The following is an 18,053-nucleotide window of genomic DNA, read 5'->3' on the forward strand; positions in this document are numbered from 1 at the left end:
CACTTGGGAAAGAGAAGAAACTTAGAGGATTTCACGTGCGTCTGCCCCGTAAGAGAACTTAGTTGGAGAAAAAGTCAGGTTTAACATCCTGGGCCCGCAGGGGACTGGGCTGCACTTTCGACATCGTCCACCCCACAGTGACTGACGAGGAACAAAAAGCGGTGTTGACTCAGACACACAACTGAAGTGTTGCCGTAGTTCCCTGCTTTAGGCTGAACGTCTGGCCAGTGCGGCAGATTTACCCCTGGGGCGCCTGACTTGTGCAGGGCACGCGCGTGCCCGCCCGGTTTGTGCAGGACTTGGAGGCTGCCTTGCCGTCTCAAAGGGCTGCACGATGGCAGCATTTGTGTCTTTGTCTGGGGGACCCAGCGTCAACGGTGCTTTCGGGTGGTAAAAGCAGAGACAGGCGAGCCAAGCCCGTTCCCATCCGATTCATCTGGGAAACCCTGCCGCTCCCTCTGTGGGGTTGGCTTTACAAGGAGGATTTCATTAACACGCTGGGGAAGGCGCAGCTGCCAGCTGGAAATGGGGCCAGGGGGCCCCGCCCTTCCCAGCACGGGGGGCGGGGGACAGGCAGTAAAATATGCAGGAAATACTCTGAGAGCCTCGCCCCATCCTCTCCCTTGAGGCCAGGCCCCGAGCGCTAGGAAGCAAGAAGGAATCTGAGGCCCAGAGCAGTGCCTCCGGGACCGAGCAGCCTCTGTGGGTAATTGGTCCCACAGCCGGGGGTCGTGGGTGCAGGTTTTCCAGGCCTGGCCCTCTGCTGCCCACCCAGGGCCTCCTCCTCACACCCACGGACCAGAACCAGGTGGGATTACCCAGTTGATGGAGCTGGGGGAGCAGCCCCTCCAGCCTCCCACTGGGTGGGACGCATCTGGCAGAAACAGGCTTTGTTCTATTTACAAAAAGCATCAGAAAAAAATCAGCCTCTGAGACTGAAACGCAGCCTTCCCCAGAGCCACCCCCTCCTGGGACGTGCTCAAACCCAACAGGCTCCCCGCAGCAGAGAGGGGACGGCGTCTTGGGTGGCCTGTGGGCCCTGTGCCCGTGGGGTAAGGCTCAGGAGGGTGTCCTGAGCCCTCGGAACAGGAGGAAAGTGGAACACGCCAAACGCTGGGTCTCGCTGACCGGCAGGACGACGTCTGAGACCCCTCAAGCAGACCACGCCCATGAGGAGGCCCAATGGGTCGCAGCACCTGGGTTTCCAAATCCTACTTCTACGTTCAGCTGCCTCCTTTCCGGGGTTAAGCCTTCCACAGTCCAGTGGGCAAAGGGGTCGGAGCTACTAGTTGTATTTCCATTTACCGTGCGGCCTATGTTCCTCCATTAAAAAGAAATCGTGGAATGTTCTTTGCCCTGCAGAGGCCTCGGCCCACGGCGATCACACAGTGACACACAGGGACTTACAAAGTCGGGCTTTGCTCTCAACAGAAAGTCTCTCTTGCCAAAGTGCACAGAGGATTCCAGAAAACAAGCTTCTGGAGCTTCATTTGGGCCTTGGAGGGGAACCTTCCTTGTCTAGGACCCTCACACACTGAGCCACACTCCGCTGTGACTCTCCCACGCGGCAGTGACAAGCCAGGCCTTTCGTCCAGACTCGTTAGGCATGTTCGCTCACTCACCAAGCACTGCACCACTCACTGGAATGTTAGACAATGCGCTTATTGCAGGGGCTAACCACACATCCTCGGTCCATCCACCCATCCATCCATCTATCCATCCATCTGTCCATCCATCTGTCCACCCACCCACCATCCATCCTTCATCCACCTATCCTTCCATTCATACACCTACCAATCCTTTCCCTTGTTCCAATAAAATAAACTTAAAGCAGCCTGCTATATTGCTAAAATTATTTAGACACTTGGAAGCAGAGAAAGGGAATAGAATAGGAAATGAAATGGGCAAGGAAAAAGAAAATGGAGGAAGGAATAGGGAGAAGCAGAGAGAACATGAAAGACGAACGAAGTCACCGGTTGGTTTTATTGAAACTGTTCCACGCTGTTGCAGTGAAAACAACGAGGAAAGGTCAGATTGTCCGAAAGACAACTCCTCGTAGTGGGAGAGGAAACCTTGGCTAATGCTTCCCTCAAGTAGCCCAGCAGGTAACCAGCCCGAGTCAGGAAGGGTGAGCACGGACACGGGTCTCGGGAAACGGCCGGCGCACCAGGGGCCCCTGACATCACCCACCAGGCCCCCACCCGCGTGCGGGGGTGCCGTGCGCCTACCTGGGAGGGACGCCCCTCACCCCTGTGCTGTTATGGCACCCCAAGTTCCTCAGGGGACTCCCCCCATCCATGTGGTTTACGAGGGTCCAGCAGAGTCCTCCCAGATGTGGGCGTGGGCACGGAGCCCGGCCTGTGCCCGACAGACACACCGTGCCCCTGGGCACAGCCTGCGCTGGGAAACGGCCATGGGGCCCAACCAGATCCCACACATTTAGTAAACCCAAGGTGACATTAAAGGAAGTTTGTGATTTGTGGGATGACCTCAAGAGAGGCATAAGAAAAGGGCTATAGCACCACCTCTTTCCTTCCTTCCTTCCCTCCCTCCCTTCCTGTCTTTCTACCTTTCTCCAGCCAGGAGAGGGACCGGCTAAGGCAAGTGGGAATTGACATGGCTTCTGAGTCTGCCTTTGGGTCACGTCTGGGTCATTGTCACTCTACCCTCTAGTACCTACGTAGTCGCCTTTCCACAGACTCAGGAATACATGAATAAATGAACGAATGCCCCTGGAGAGGAACAGACCAGAAACCTCAGCAAAGGTCACGCAGGGCCCTGGGCATGACGGTGTGGTTTCAACAAGCCCACGGTCACCTGGCTTCAGACCCCGAGACCAAGGGCACAGGCTCTACCCCAGAAGGCCGGGCCGTGCCCACCACGGGGGGGTGACAGCCAGGTGGAGGGACAAGGTCACAGTGAACGGTGGCTGGTGTCAAACGCTTGTTTCCACCTCAGCTGTGTGAACCGCGGAACAAAGCAGTGTTAAAATTTTGGTGGGTACAGCATTTTCCCCAAGTAAATTGAATCTTTAATTCAGATTGTGACTGTTGAGTAACACTGAGGAAGAAATTCTGGAGTCGCCTAAAATCTCGGGAACCTGAGGCCAGGTGCGCCGGGGCGATGACTGTGCATCGAGAGAGCAGCAGTCACCCGTGGGCTGGCCGCGAAGGGCCCGGCTGGCGGAGCTTGTGTGGAGGCGCTGGGGGCAAAACAAGGATGGGAATAAACCCGAGGGGAAGAAGGATCTCGCCCCAACTCCAGGGCGAGTTCAGCGGCGCTGACTCCTGCCCTCTCCTGGTACCAGCCCCGAGCAGGGGCACCTCCCGGTCCTTGGAAGGGTCTCTGCAGTGGGGATTAATCCAACCGACGAGGAAAAGAAGAGGTGCCCATTCACCGTGATTTAATTACCAAACATCATCTGCAAGAAATGTTGAACTCCTGAAAACAGACGCTTAAGAAGTTTCGGAGGCTGTGTATTGCTTTGTGCTGCCCCGCCTGGCCTGGGACTGTGTCTGCTCAGGACAGGCGGCTGTGAGCGGCAGGGTTACACAGGGGGACCCCGAGGGGGACAGCCCGGAGACCAAGCATGACGAAACCTGGGTCACTGCACACAGAGTGCTGTCTTTAACAGCGATTTCTTCATTCACTTTTCAGTGAAAGTTGACATCCAATGCTGCTCTGTGTCAGTTTTCAGGGTGCAGCGTAGAGGTTGGACCATCACGCACTTCACAAAGTATCCCCGATGACGCCAGGGCCACCTTGCTCCGCACACTGTCACTGCAGTGCCACCGCCTCTGTCCCCTGTGCTGCTTTTACGTCCCCAGGACTGTTCTGTGACCGCCGACCTCGTACCTCCCAGTCCCCTCACCTTTTCCACTCGATCCCCCTACCCCCTCTCTGCCGGTGACCATCAGTCTGTCCTCTGTGTCTGCGAGACTGGTTTTGTTTCTGTTTGGTGTGTTTGTTTTGCTATTTACTTTCCACACATGAGTGAAATCGTAGGGTGTTTGTCTTCCTCTGTCTGGCTTATTCCACTGGGCACAACACCCTCTAGGTCCGTCCCTATTGTCACAAATGTAGGTTTCACTGCTTTGCACAACAGAGGGACAGCCCCTCGGGCCACCTCCACGCCTCTGCCACGGTAAACGCCACTGCGGGGAACGTGGGGGTGCCGACCTTCAGATCAGTGTCTTGGGTTTCTGTGAATGAACACCCAGCAGTGGAATCGAAAACTGCAGCCTGTTTTCCAGGGTGGCCACCTGCACTGAGCAGCTACAACCTGCCAGGCATTTTCCCAGACATTGATTCTCTGCATCCTCAGAACAACCTGCCAAAGCGGGCTGTGCGTCTGTGCTTCCATCAGTTAGTCATTCGCCAGACGATGCGATTAGAAGGGAGCCTGCCGAAGCCCCTAAGTCCCGGACCCCAGTTCCCAGTCCTCCCGGGAAGGCAGCCGTGGGCAGAAAACACTGGATCGCCTTTCCTTCCAGACCCAGTTTACGTACAAGCACGTCAGTGACAGAAGAAGACTGCAGATTCCCCCGCTGTGTTGTTTATTGTTCACTTTGCTCTTAACAACATACCCTCCGCTCGCACATCACCGCCCCAGGGGACTTCGGCATTAGCCCGTACCAGGTGGCTGCCCAGAGTTCCACTGCCACCTCCTTAACCAGCCCTCCTCGGGAGACTGGATCGCCGCCCCCTTTGCTGGTCCCAGCTGCACTCAGTGGATCAGGCCCTTCCGGGGCCATCAAGGGGCTCCGCCCCACACGGACGGAGCCCGGTCCCTGTACTGAGTCCTCCGCTGCAGCGCCGCTGGGCTGGACGTGGACACCGGCGTGGGGCCAGAGGGTTCTTCTCGGGCCAGACATTAGAGGGGTTCCCCAAAATGTAAAAGCTGCCCTTTGTTTTGTTTTGCTTCTAACAAGTTTTGAAACAAGAATACGTTATTTATATTATCAATACACTTATTATGTTATAGTAGATACCTTTAAATTTCTCACTTTAATTTTAAATATGGTAAATACCAGTAGCTTTTGGGATCTTTGGGAACTTTTAATAAGTCAGGTGGCCCTAAAACCAGAACGTTTAAGAACTGCTGTCCTCGCTGGTGTAGCTCAGTGACTGAGCGCAGGCCTGCAAACTAAGGGATCAAGGTTCAATTCCCAGTCAGGGCACATGCCTGGGTTGCAGGCCAGGTCCCAGTGGGGGGCGCAAGGGAGGCAACCACACATTGATGTTTCCCTGTCTCCTTCCTTCCCCTCTAAAGGTAAACTGCTGCCATGGGTAAAGACCTGAGTTCTCAGATTCCATCGATGCTGCTGACTTCCCTCCATGTCAGCCGCACCCTGTCCGTCCCTGCTGGCCAAGGTCAGGCAGCCTGCGAGCCCCCAGCCAGCGGCTGGGACAGAGATTTTTGTCTTTGCAGACAGTGGGAAATACCACCTCACTGTAGTTCGATTTCACATCCACTTTGTGGAGTTGAGAACCCAAGATACATACACTCTTTTCGATGGACTCTCTGTTCCTCGCCCTTTATCAGGGGATTGCCTGCTGTTTGCTGAGTTTTAAGAGCTCTTCGTCTGCGGAGGCCTCAGTCGCATGTCTGCGTACCGGGCGCTGCCCCTCCCTGCTGCTCCAGGACACGGGGTGCTGTCCCTGCCTGTGCCACAGCGGGACAGGGAGGAGCCCCGCCCCCTGACTTACGGGTGGGACTGACCACCTTGCTCAGGCCTGGGCGAGTCCCCACAGAAGGGGGATGTGAAGGCTGAGATACGAGCAAAACGCTCTCATTTCAGAAGGGAGATGGAGCTAGAGCAACTGTGAGGCTCTCCGGGGTGCACCTGAGAACCCCCAGAGGTCACCGCAGCGCAGGCAGAGGGGGCTGGGGTGGCACTGTTGGTTCATCAGCAACCGTCCCGCCACAAAGGTGAGGCGCACACCATTCTCAAAGCATCCAGGGGCAGCCTGAGAGCCCGGAGTGACACAGGCACAAGCCGGAGCCAAAAGGTGACACACCGCCAAGGCCACTGTGGAAACCCAGGCTCGGTCTAGCCTTCCCACCGCTCTGCGCCCAGAAGAGATGGATCCGCGGAGTGGAAGGTGCTGCTAAATGCCCGCGCGGCCCGATGTGTGTGCACCTCCATCCTGTCTCATTTCACTCACGGGCCGCGTGGGCACTGCTGACCGACAGCAAAGGGACAAGCGGCTGCCTGGGAGAGGGCTGGATGACGCGGGCGTCCCCTAACAGGGCCTGGGCCCCTGCTGGTGGGTGTCCCCCGGAACGTCCTGCACTTGCCTTCTTCACATCTAACGTCCCACGGTTCCAGCTGCAGCTGGCCTGACGTGGGGACGCGGCTCTGCTGCGCTGTGAAGCTCGCGTGACCAGCACTCAGCTCCATGAGTGTGCCCAGTCCCTGCACCTTCCGCCCCCGACACCCTGGGTCCCCTGAGGGCTGGAAGGAGTGCAGTTGTCCCCCGGGAGCTTTTCTTGCTCCTCTGAAGGTCCTGCAGGAGGAGCATCACGCAGCACACGGGGCCATCAGCAGCCCGAGAACCCCCAGGACCCTCCCGCAGGAGCCCACGCAGGAGGCCCACTGCCCGCCTGGCCCCGCCCCAGCCGGCGTGCGGCTCCCGAAACCCAGACGCTGCCTGGGAGACTCCTGAAAAGAGCCGACCATTCAGAGCTCTTATGTGCTCCTCCCGGTTTCCACACATAGAGAAATCGGGGACACGTGTGTCCGACTGGGAGGGACTTGCGGTGCGTGCACAACCCTGGGTGGAGAGGACTCGTCCTGTGGCTGTGCCGTTGCCCGCATTTCATCCTTCTCTGTGGCTCAGAGTTGCAGTGACTGATGTCACCGATCTCGTCCCGGCTCCAGTGGGAGACGGCCCCCGGTGTGGGAACCCGTGCTGACCAATAATTACTCAGTGTTTGCGGGCTCCTGACTGGTTCTCTTGGTCGTTCATCTAGTCACACACTTTTATTCCAGACGCGTTTCGTGAGCACCCATGTCCACCTTGCAGACGGCCCGGGACAATGAGTGGGGGGCCCTGGACTCTGCGTGTTTTCTGATGGGAAACCAGTTTCTCACCTACTGGACCCTCCGGTGACTGGCTTGGATGACGGTAGGCAGCTGTCCATCATCTGGTTTCATAGGGTGACTGGTGTGTGACGGGTCATATTTAATATTACGGGCTGAACTGTGTCCCCGGAAAAGACACGTTGAAGCCCTGACCCTGGTGCCTGTAACAAGGTGCCGGGAAATGAGGTCTCGGCCGATGTCACGGAGCTACAACGAGGTCATTAGAGGGAGCCCTAGTCCACACGACTCGCGTCCTTGTACGAAAAGGACACCGGGGACCGACTGCAGGAAGACGGCCGTGTGACAACAGGAAGAGATGGAGTGGCACAGCTGGGAGCTGGGGGACAGGCGCGCGAAGGACGGTGGCCACCACTATGAGCTGGGAGAAGCCGGCGCCCTGGCCTCCAAGGAACGTGGACCCGCCCACACCTGCTCCTGACACCCAGTCTCCAGGGGCCGAGCTCAAGTCTCCGGTTTGAACCTGGTTGTGTTAGTTCATCTCTTGGATGATTTTCACATTTTTGGAGGATTCTGCCCCCTTGCCGGCTTTGATGATTTCACTGGGCTTCACGATGGAGCCCATCGGCCTGGAGCATTCGGCACAGGAAGGGAGGCCCGGTGGCTCTGGAAGGACCCATGGGGCGGCCACCGCCTTCCTGGGCTTGGCGGGCCGCGGCCCCTTCTCCATCTTCTGCGGACAACCGTCAGCCACGACGCCTTGTCCAGCAGCCTCCCTACTCAGCATTTCCAACCCCTCTGTCTTCTGCCAAATCCCCCGCAGGACCTTGTTCTCCTCCAATGTCCCGTTGCCTAGGAGATGAAGCCCTGATGTAGGCTGTGTCCTTCCCGCCAGGTGGAGGGCGGGGCGGCTCTCCAGGATGAGGATTTCTAGGGAGCGAGCGAGCGAGCAGGCAGCTCACTGGGATTTTTCCCATGCCACATCACAAAGGATGGCCGGCAGGGACAAAAGTGCGCTGCGCGAGCGAGTCACGGGGCTTTGTCCTGGAGGCCCGCCACACGGAGGCCCAGGCGGGAGCGTCATTTCGGCCGGTTGAGCCCATTGTGCTTCCACACGCAGAGGGCGGCAGCCCTGGAGGGACTCGGGCCCTCAGCAGTGCCCAGTCGTGCCCTGTGTTTACACACTGCAGGCTGCCGCTTCTCAGCTGGCCAAGAAGGGCGGGTGGGATTTCCTCCCTGAGAACAGCACTGTCAACGCAAGGGGACAGCTTTCAATTCAAGGACATCCGCCTCCTGAAGCGGTCCTGAGTGAGCATATCAGAAAGCAGCCAGAATGCCTGGCACCCCGGGGGTCCCTTGTGCAGCTCACATCACGTCCCCTCAGTGGGTCCTTACTGAGCTTTGTCCCCTTTCTTTGGCCACCCAGAAGTTTTTGCCCTGGTCCACTCTCTACCCTGGCTCCCTTCCCCCAGCCAGTCTCTGCACGCGGTCCTGTGTGGCGGGTGCTCATCCAGCTGCCAGCAGGGGACCCTCAGCACTCGGGGGGCCTCCCCGCCTGAGGGCGGTGCTCGAGTTCACTGCTTTACATCTCAAAGTCCTTGGCTTCACAATTTTATAAGGTCCAGATTTCTAGGAGTCCAGGCGTGAAGCCGCTCCGTGGTCAGTCCTGACCTTGGATCAGCAAAGTGAGACCACAGGGAAGATTGCTCCCAGCGTCTCTGAGCCCCTGGGGTCCCAGGAAGTGAAAAGCCAAGGGAATGCTGGGCCTCCCTGGGGCCGGGGCCGTGTGAGCAGCATGGCTGCCGGTCGTCCCTCCTGCCTCAGCGCGTCCTGAGCTTCACGCAGCCTCCCAGCGACAGAGAGGCTGGAGCATGTGCCTGCGGGACCGAGCACATGGGAAAGTGAGCGGGGGATTCGCAAACTTCCCGCTCCTGCACGAAGAACCAGATGCTGGTCCTGGACGGAACTCCACACGCTGCGGTGTCCCCGTGGCCTGGCCCTGCCATCGGTGGGGGGGGGCGTCTGAAGGAGGAGAGAGGGCAGTTGGGCCAAGGCCGGCCACCGCTCCCGGCGCCCAGCTCACTCCCTGGACGCTGCCTTGTTCGTTCACCGGGCACCTGCCCCTCCCCCTCCCCGGGGAGCCGTTCGAGCTTGGGGGTGGGGGGGCAGGCCCTTGGGCCCAGGGCCTCGGGAGGAGGAGGAGGGCAGACCCTGATGGCGGGGGGGGGGGGGGCAGTTTAGCTTTTGTTGCATTTAACTTCTACTCATGCATACACTGCTTCTCTCTCAGGCCATTTTTAAATATTTTAATTAATTTTTGGTTTTTAGTTTGACGTTCTCTAGAGAGAACGTGAACATAGAAATACGATTCTATCAAAGAGCCTTTGGCTGGGGAAGCCCAGGGTCTCGGGCCCTAACACTGTGATGTGGGCATGTGCTGAGCGGGAGGTCCGTTTGGGAACCTGCCGAGGGTGCAGACGCGGACTCTGGGTGGGGACGGGCGGCCTGGACTCACTGCTCTCAGACGTCCCTGGCTCTTCGCTTGGGGCCTGGGGTGGGAAGCTGACCAGTGACGAGGAAAACATCGATTGCTGAGATGGGAAGGCTGGCCACATGTGAGGTCAGTCACGTTCTCCACATAATCCGAATGGCAACAGGCCACGCACAGAGACTCGGTTTCTACGAGTCCTAAACACTCTTTTCCCGTCTGGAACACCTCAACGCTTTTGTACGCCGCAGTGACGTTTGCTGATTCACCGCGAGGCCAACTATGGTGGCCATGGGACCGGTGACGGGTGCCCAGGCCCTACAGTGTCCAGGCGAGGCGGGCATCTGGGCCTGTGGGCACAGGAAGGCAGACCACCGTCCAGGCCTGGTGGGGGGCGGGCCTCACTGCTTGAGCCGAGGAGAGGACATCTCACCTCTCCTCCTGCCACTGGGCTGGGCTCACACTGTCGGCCCCCCAGGCCTCAGGCCCGGGCTCCTGGGCTGAACCTTGCTGGTCGTCCTGGTCTCCAGCCTGTGGTCAGCAGCCAGTGCGACTTCGAGGCCCCCCGGGGTCACCATGTACATGATGCCCTGATGGGAGCTTCTCCAGAGACCCTGACGTCACCCTCGCCCCGGGGACCAGCTCACCCTGCAGGGCCTGTGTGGGGCCAGCACCCTTCTGCGAAGACACCCCGAGGGCACGTGGGCCGCTGCTGCTCCGAGGAAAACGGATGGTGATGGGGGTCGTCACCAATGGGTCCCTCGTGTGAGGGGAGGGGAAGCACTTGGTAAAGTACCTGGTGCAACTGTGCTTCCCAAACACAACTTGACCCAAAGCTCCTGAGGAGCCAGGCCCGCAGAGCCCCAAGGCCCCAGGTCAGCCGACTCGGGGTGCTGGGCCGGGCCAGAGACCCGGGGGGCGGGGGAAGCTCAGCAGCCCAGCCTCTGTCTGCTTCGAGGCCCTTCCTGCGTGCCAGTGTGGGGGTGGAGGCCTTGGGATCACACCTGCGCTTCCAGGCTCCGCGCGCGCGTGTGTGTGTGTGTGTGTGCACGGTGGTGTGTGTGCACGTGACGTATAGAAGTTTATGTAAGTCTTTAAAGGGTTTCATTCGTTCTTAGAGAGAGGGGAGGGGAGGGGGAAAGACAAGGAGAGCAATATGGACGTGAGAGAGAATCACGATCGGTTGCCCCATCTTACACACCCCGGCCGAGGGCCTGACCCTCACCAACCCAGGCACGTGCCTGACCGGGAATTGAACCGGCGACTCTTTGCCTCGCAGGATGGTGCCCGGCCCACTGCGCCACAGCAGCAGGGGCAGTGTATGTAAGTCTCTCAGACACAGAGGGGACGAGGCACACAACGTACAGTAACAGTAAAGGACTCGGCACTCTCTGTCCTAACTTCCTCCCAGCGTCGACGCTCCCAGGGTGTGCTCACCGACTCCGTGGCATCGGGAGCCGCCAGGCCAGGCGCAGGCTGCCCCTCCCCACTGTGGACGTGCAGTCGCTGACCCGGTTCACGATCCCCTCACGCACCTCCCGTCTACCACACACGGTGGCCCGCAGCCGTGTCCACCTCTAGGTGCAACACCAGGCGCCGGCACCACACACCTTTCTCCACTGCTCTCCGGCCGAGGGCGTCTGCAGAGTCGCAAACCCAGCCTGGCCTGCAGCGTCCACCTGTGCCTGTAAATGCTGCCGCCGTGGCCAGGCCAGGCCAGCTGCCCATGGCAGAGCCGGTGTCAGCGACTTCAGAAGCAGGGGAAGCATCAAGCGTGGTGACTTTGTCAGGGGGTGGGGTGTCCTGAGTGCTTCTTACGTTTTAGAATAGAATGTGTTTAATTGGGTGTTTACGTAATTTAAATTTAACAATGGTTATGTTGAGCGATGGGCTTGTGGAAAATCCTGAAACTTTAACGAATCACCGCTTTCGTTGCTGGTTCTGAGATGACGTGGGGTGGACAGACGGAGGGACGAAGGCCCAGGGGTGCAGCAAAACGGGAGACGTCACACCGAGTCCCTTGCCACACCTTTGAGAGAAAAGATCCTGGCAAGTCAAAAGGGGGACGGTTCTGCATTTTTCCCATAACAAGTGCCTCTGCCTCTGCTGAGAGGAGCCCGCAGCTGCCACCGGTGCCCAGAGGTGCGTGCCCACCTGCGACGGACTTGCCGGGCACCTGTACAGCTGCCAGGAGCCGGACCACGAGCCACTCTGGGCTGCGATGGTCGTCTTTGCCACCAGAGCACCCTGACGCCACACATGATGGAAAACGCGCTCTGAGCCTCATCTTCCTGGTCATTCCAGTCCCCGGCAGAGGGTAGTCACAGCCTGCCGAGTGAATTTGGCTGCCGATGGGGCTGGTGGGACAGGAGCAGAGACAGGGACACACTGTGTCCTCTGCCCACCGCTGTCCTCTGCTCTGACATGAGCAACCGGTGCCAGCACCCCCGCAGGACTGAGACCCCTGTGCAGCTCGAGGTCAGGGGTGTCTCCCCACTGCCCGATGTGCAGCATGTGGTGGCCCTCGGGAGGGGTGGGCGCACGATGACGCTGCCCGCCTCCCATCCTGGCCCTGCGTGTGCCCTCCACCTGCGTCCCCAAGACCCTGCACCCTACATATCTAGACTTCTTACCTCGGCTGAGGAGGAGGATTTAAAGGAGTTCCAGTGCCCCTGAGGTCCCTGGGGAAGGGAGGCAGCACCGGGCACCAGCAGCGGGCCCAAGGGAGACCGAATTCTCCGTTCGGGTGCTGGGAGTCCGACCCCAGCCCTTCAGCCAGCACAGGCCTCTAGGGGCCGGGGCTCCGGGGACCCCGGGCCATCCCCACTGTTTCACCTGCCGCCGGTCACATCCCTTCCTCACACGGTCGGCTAATCAACACCCCCACGGACTGCGTCCTTCCTTCTTCCCCCCCTCACGCCGGGGAGTGTTCATGCGCCCGTGTGCGCGGGATCTCCTGTGAACTGTCTCTTTCAGTCCTACCGCACAGGGACACAGGGCTGGTGTCCTATGTGGGGCGGCGCTAGGGTCAGGGTGTGAGTGACCAGCCCGAGGCCCCTCCCTGTGTGGGGGGAGACAGAGCCAAACGGGGCCCCGAGCCCTGCCACACCCCTGGGGTCCCGAGCGGTTCCTCCCATTTCCTGCGTGTTCCGGCGTGTAACCTACGCTCAGGTCTCCGCTTTCTCCCGCTTAGACCCCGCGGTGCATGCTGTTTAGGGCTTCCCAAGCCCCGAGTCAGCCATCAGGACGACTGGGCAGCATCACAGGGACCGGGGAGCTGCCTCTCATCCCAAGTCCCCTCCTCGCCCTGCGTGTGACCCACGTGGCTTTGGCAATGGGGCCACACAGGGCAGGTTTCCCTCCCTGGCCCCGGGCGCCGGCAGGTGGGCACCGGGAGGGGGGCCGGGCCCCCACAGCGGCTCTGGCTCACGCCGCCGGTGTCACATCAAGGAGGGTCGTGTCCAGGGGCTGTGTCGCATACTGGTGGCAGGAGAGCCCCTGGGGGGGAGCAGGGGGTGCACAGGCAGAGGGAAGACTGTTTAGTTGACAGAGAGAACAGGGCAGAGTGCAGGGCTCGCTGTCTGTGGGAAGGGCGTGGGGGCGGATGTCGCCAGCTTCCCTCTGGGTCCGGAACGGCCTCCTCTGACTGCTTCTGGGCCCGGTGAGGCTGCGTCCTCGTTAGTTCTGCCTGTGGGTCGGACCACGGAGGAGAGCAACTCTGGCCCCAGATTTACCCCACCGGGAGAGGACAAGGATGGCAATGAGCGCAGCGGGGCGCAGGGTGGCGCCTGCCTGCCGCCCCATCAGAGTGGAGGGGTCCGCGCCCGTGCCCCTCCCCCACCACTGCAGCCTCCCCAGGTCCTGAGCCGGGGCCATAAGGTCCCCGACCGCACCCGCCTCCCCTTTGCAGTCCATGTGGTGAACACTCGTCAAGGGCTAGCTGGTGCAGAGCCCTGGGCAGGCACCTCATCACTTTACTGCAGCTTCCCCGGGGGCCGTGCACACAGATGTCCCCGGGAGGCCACCCGGTGGCCTGTTCCTTCTAACTGTCACACAGGCACAGATCCAAGTGCCCCATGCTCCACAGCACGCTGCCAGGAAGGGGGCCCCGGCTGGGTAGTGACTGGCTTGACATTTTACACGAGAAAAACGAGACAGGAGAAGGCTCCCGTTTGTCTGCGTGTGGACGCTTGGCTCTGTCCCTGTTCCCCGGACACCCGGTCCTCCCCTGCGGCCCCACCTCCCACAGTGGAGGAGGCTGGAGGGGCCCCGGCGCCCCAGGCACAGGAGGACTCGGGAGTCACAACCCACCACCGGCCGCCCCAGCCCGACGCCCAGGAACGTGGGTTTACCCAGCTGCTCCCACACGTCTAAAGTAGGAGGGGAAGCCACTCCCGTCCTGAGGGCCTTGTCCTGTCCCGGGCCACGTGTCCTTGCCCGCTGTGACGGTCTTCTCACAGCTCACCCCTGTGCCTCTGGGCCTGGCCTCCCGCCCGGCGTGGCTGCAGGGGGCTGAGCACATGGGCACCGAGTGGCCCCGGGACACTGGGCGTGGGGGCGGGGCCACAGCTCACACTCACCAGGCCGAATGACAGCAGCCAGGGACATCCCAGGGCCACAGCCACTGCCACCGCCACCACGAGACAGCATCAGGTGGGAGAGACGGGGGACCAGCCTGGGTGCGCCGCTTCCTGGCGACGTGCAGAGCAACGGAAGTTCATTCATCTCCCCCCAGAGCCCGTCGCCCCCACCCCCAGGACACCTGGGCTATTAGGGGCCGAGGGAGCACTGGGCAGGGTCTTCCGAGCGGTGCTCTGAGAGGGGGACGTTGACAGAGGAGCGAGGAGGTGACGAGGTGCCGCCAGAGTGGCCGCTCTGTGGTCGGGCTTCGCCCACCTCAGCCCAGCCACGCGCTCCCCACGGTCACCTCCCTCGGCCCCCGCTTCCCGTCTGCAGAGAGGCAATTCGGTGTGTGAACGCCACCGAGCGGAGAGCCCGTCCCGACAGCCACTGTCTGTCCTGGCCACACAACCCTGCCTGGAGGCTTGGAACCTCGTTCCCGACCAGTCACTTGGACCTCAGAGTCTCCCAGGGTCCCGACATGCGGAGGGGAGGCAGCAGCCCACCCCGGGCGCGGTTCAGGGTCGACTGCCGAGGGTGCTTCCCAGGTCCATGCCGTGGGGGACAGTGATGACAACCTGTAGCCCAGTGAGGGCCTGGGCTGGATCATACTGTCCTGTCCGCCACCAGCTGTGACCCAGGGAAATGGCAGGTGAGAGGAGTCACACAAATAGCCTGGTCTCCACGCTAACATCGCAGACAAACCTCGCTGGCACGGTGGGGTGAGACGCAGGGTGGGGCCTCCCCCGCCACCATGGGGGGCTCCCCCTGCTGCCTGAGCTCGGGAACAAACCCGCCGAGCCTGAGGCGGTCGGGGAGCCCCCGCCACCCGTCCGCCTCTGAGGTGCGGAGGCAGCCAGGGGGTCCCGTCTGGCCAGTACGGAATGTTAACCAGGGGTTATAAAAGCATCCGGGTGGCTGCGTTTGGCCCAAGTTAGAGGAACTTTTGAGCACAACCAGCAGGAAAACAGAAGAATCACCAGCAGCAGCTTCCTGTGGCCGTGGGGCCCGGCCCTCTGAGAGTGACGGCTCTCGGCAGCACGCGGCGTGAGCCGGTCTGACCCCTCTCCTGGGCGGGGGCACGGTCTGGGAATGCATGGGCATGACAGCTGTCACCACGCAGAGGTGTCTCTGAAGGGGCCGTGCAGCCCAGCGCGGCCACCAAGGGCCCAGCTGAACACTTTCTGCCCTCTTTCTTTCTTCTTGCCTTTTGTTTGTTTGCCTTCATAAGATACAGGAAATAGTTAAATTTCAGAGAACTGAGAGTTTGCTCGACCAGGTCCCCTTGCTTTAGGTTCTGCCCGAGGGCCCACCACCAACGTTACAAGTGCAGGCCCAGCCCACGTCACTGAGCTCTGCCTCACCAAGGCACACACGTGTGGGACCCTGAATTCAGAACCCAAGTGACTCCCTCACGGCTCCCTGTCTGACGCCTGGAGCAGAGCACACCAGGTCTCTCTGTGCAGAGACAGGAGAGGAGAGGTGGGTGGATGGGGAGACAGCAGGTGACGGATACACGATGGATGCATAGGTGATGCAGAGACAGATGGCAGATGACAGAGGGAGATAGATGGTAGATTGGTGAGAGCACCAGTCCCCTGGTCATTCCGCTAAATCTCTCCGCACAGCCATAGCAAGCAGGCAGGCAGGCAGACAGACAGGTGCGAATACAGCCCACGCAGCTGTGCACGGGACCAGACAGCGCTCACGGCAGAGTGTTTATCTCTGCACACGCACTTCGTGAAGGAACGTGTTTGGGGCTGGATGCCGGTTTTAGGAAAACTCCCAAAGCCTCTGCCAAAGGTCCTGTACAGACGAGCCACGGGCCAAAGCGGGAAACCTGTGCTCAGATCTCCTTCCCTCTGATTGTCTGCAAGTTCTATGACCACACCGAGTATCGGGCATTGACCATCTTCAAAATAAAGTGTGACGACAAAAACATGTCATTCTCCGGGGCACTTAACAGAAACCAATGCCTTCGAGCCGAGAAAGTTTTCCTGCCGTGGAAGTTGTTCCCGGCTCGTTACACACATATTCTATTCCATCCGTCCGTCCATCCCTCACTTAATCAGCATCGAACTCAGTGAGCCACTATTTCGTGCCAGGAACTCTTTCAGGGACAGTAACGAAAGCTTCTGCCTTTACCGAGGGGTCATGTTGGATAAGTGTTTGTTTTTTAAAAAGCAATTTGCAAAGCATTTTTACAGTCACTGTTTTAAAAGAACCTCGGCACCAAGCTGGGAGGGGCCTGGTTCATCGGTCAGCACTGGTCACCATAATGCTAGGAGACAAGCCAGCCCTAACCTGGGGGGTTACCTGGGTTTCACTCTGTGGGTCTCGGGGTCGACCGTGGCTCAGCGGACCTGCCCCAGCCGGCTGGTCTGGCTCGGCGCCTCAGCTCCCGGCTGAATTCCGATTCACCCCCCAGTCTCCTGGGAGCCTCTGATGGTCAGGGGCTGATGGCACGGTCCTCCCACGGTGGAGCATCACGTCGGCCAAGAAGGTCCGAGGAACACACAGGGGCCACCACAGCCTCCTCCCAGAGCTTCCCATGGGCACTGCCACGCCATGAGGCAGAGGCAGGGACACGGTCCTGTCACAGGCAACAAAAGGACGGGATTAACCACCCAGCGACCTTGTCTGGACACCTAGTGACACCCCGGGGTCACGGAGGGGAGACCGAGTCTCCGAGAGCTGATTGGTTTGTTTGAGGTCCTGTGCCCCCCATGTTGGCACCAGGCCCGAGGCCTCCGTGCGTCAGTGACCACACTGCCCCACTGTGTCCCCTCGGTGCCTGCCATCCACAACTAACAGGTCACCTAAACCACAGAGTTGCCCCGGCCACGCTTTGGTTCTGGAAGGACTATCCCGGGCTTTGGCCGACAGGGCTAGTCTCCTCTGTTCTGTGGGCACTTGGGACTCTGCGGACTCAGGTAATTGCAGGAGGTGACTGAGACACAGGCTAAGGGTAGACGTATGGATCTGTGGTAAACCACAGCCCTAGCGTCCCCGGGGGCACGGGGCAATGGAAATGAGAGCCCAGACGGTTCGATACCCTCCTTGTTCAAGGGCCCTCAGGGCCGAGAGGCTGACTTCAAGGCCAGCTGTGCAGGCAAACCTCTGCCTGCGGGGGTCCTTCCGCGGAGGACCAGGGTGGAGGTCAGGAGGGGTGAACTTGGAGACACAGCGGCCTCCAGGGAGTTACAGGTGTGTACCTCCCACGGGCACTTGGCCAGGCTGGGCGGCCAGGCCCACGGGGAGAGGGTGTTTCCACGGAGCAGGGTCCTACCTCCACCCACAGAGCCTGCACCGGCCTCTCCCGGCTCTGGGTTCACCAAGCGCAGGGACCAGCGGTCCAGCCAGCTCCCCGCAGTCTCTCTCACAGGTAGCTGGGCTTCCCCTCCCCCCATGTCCCCCGCCCAGCCCCGTGCCTCTGGGCTGGAGGGTTCACACCGGTCCAGGCCATTGTCTGTTATCCTCCTAAGGAGCAGACTTCGCAAACGCGTCCAGTGGAAATGCGTTCGGCTGATGAGTAAGATCCGACCCATTCGTGCTCCGGGCAAATTCTCATCCTCAGACTGGAAGCCAAACTTTGGGCTTTAAAAACTGAAACCAGCCCCCAAAGCCACTCTCAGGATCAGATTCCTGGGAGGCGGCGAGTGGGGCACCGGCAGCGCGCGGCGGAGGCGTGGCTTCCTGGGGCCGCGCCCCCACGCACAGCGGACTGTTTTCTGAGCTCCAGTTTCTGCTCTTTTCCTGAACTGCCTCCACCTGATTTCAGAAGACACGCTGATTGCTTGCAATAATTAGCATCTTATGCTTTTAAGTTGTTTTTTTAAAACTAGAAAAGCTTTACTTATTCACATTTCAACTCACTCAGCTCTCTCACGTGTGCATTT

The sequence above is a fragment of the Artibeus jamaicensis genome, unplaced genomic scaffold (genome assembly GCF_021234435.1).
Source record: "Artibeus jamaicensis isolate MK-2021 breed Jamaican fruit bat unplaced genomic scaffold, CSHL_Jam_final contig_497, whole genome shotgun sequence".
Lineage (NCBI taxonomy): Eukaryota > Metazoa > Chordata > Mammalia > Chiroptera > Phyllostomidae > Artibeus > Artibeus jamaicensis.